General features: G+C 40.5%; 1 protein-coding gene across 1 annotated transcript in view; it reads left to right on the forward strand.

Annotated features, from left to right (window-relative positions):
- Nucleotides 1-1,280, forward strand: part of LOC111726986 (leishmanolysin-like peptidase) — a gene marked incomplete at its 5' end in the record, with an annotated part of 15,239 nt that overhangs the window by 4,087 nt on the left and 9,872 nt on the right. The window lies entirely within an intron of this gene.

Consider the following 1,280-nt stretch of genomic DNA (forward strand, 5'->3'; position numbering starts at 1 on the left):
GAGTTCTCTGTAGATCCTAGTTAACAAGCTTTTGTCTGATTCAAAATATGCAAATATTCTTTCCCAATGTATAGGTTGTCTTTTTGCTTTGGTTGTTGCCGCCTTAGCTGTACAGAAGCTTTTCAGTTTCATTTAGTTTATTTGTTTATTTTTGTTGTTGTTGCTGCAATTGCTACAGAAGTCTTCCTCATTATGTCCTTCCCCAGGCCAATAGCTTGCAGTGTTTTCCCCACACTTTCTTTGAGGATATTAATTGTTTCCTGCCTTAGATTTAGGTCTTTTATCCCTCTTGAATCAATTTTTGTGAGTGGAGAAAGGTGTAGGTCCAGTTTCAGTCTTTTAAATGTGGATATCCAGTTCTCCCAACACCACTTATTGAACAGGGATGCTTTCCCCCAGTGTATGTTTTTGTTTGATTTATCAAAGATTAGGTAGCTGTAAGATGTTTGTTTCATTTCCTGGTTTTCTATTCAGTTCCAAATGTCTGTGTCTCTATTTTTGTGATAATACTATGCTGTTTTAATCACTATGGCCTTGTAGTACAGCCTAAAGTCGGGTAGGCTGATGCCCTCGGCTTTGTTTTTATTACTAAGAATTGCCTTGGCTACATGGGTTTTTTTTCTGGTTCTATACAAAGTGAAAGCATCTATGACAAACCCACAGCTAATATTATACTAAATGGATTAAAACTGAAAGCTTTTCCACTCAGGACTAGAATAAGACGAGGGTGTCCTCTGTCACCACTACTATTCAGTATAGTGCTGGAAGTTCTAGCCAATACAATCAGGCAAAAGAAGGAAATTAAGGTATCTAAATGGGGGCAGAGGAAGTGAAACTCTCCTTCTTTGCCCATGATCTGATCTTATACTTAGAGAACCCCAAAGACTCAACTACAAGACTCCTGGAAGTGATCAAAAAATACAGCAACGTTTCAGGATATAAAATCAGTATCCACAGTAACAAACAAGATGGGAAGGAAATCAAGGACACAGTATCCTTTTTAGTAGCTTCAAAGAAAAAGAAATACTGGGGGCGGCGCCTATGGCTTAGTGGGTAGGGTGCCAGCCCCATATATTGAGGGTGGTGGGTTCAAACCCGACCTCGGCCAAACTGCAACAAAAAAATAGCCGGGCGTTGTAGCGGGTGCCTATAGTCCCAGCTACTCAGGAGGTTAAGGCAAGGGAATCACCTAAGCCCAGGAGTTGGAGGTTTCTGTGAGCTGTGTGATGCCATGGCACTCTACTGAGGACAATTAAGTGAAACTCTGTCTCTACCAAAAA

The sequence above is a fragment of the Otolemur garnettii genome, unplaced genomic scaffold (assembly GCF_000181295.1).
Source record: "Otolemur garnettii isolate 467f Iridium unplaced genomic scaffold, OtoGar3 scaffold00089, whole genome shotgun sequence".
Classification (NCBI taxonomy): domain Eukaryota; kingdom Metazoa; phylum Chordata; class Mammalia; order Primates; family Galagidae; genus Otolemur; species Otolemur garnettii.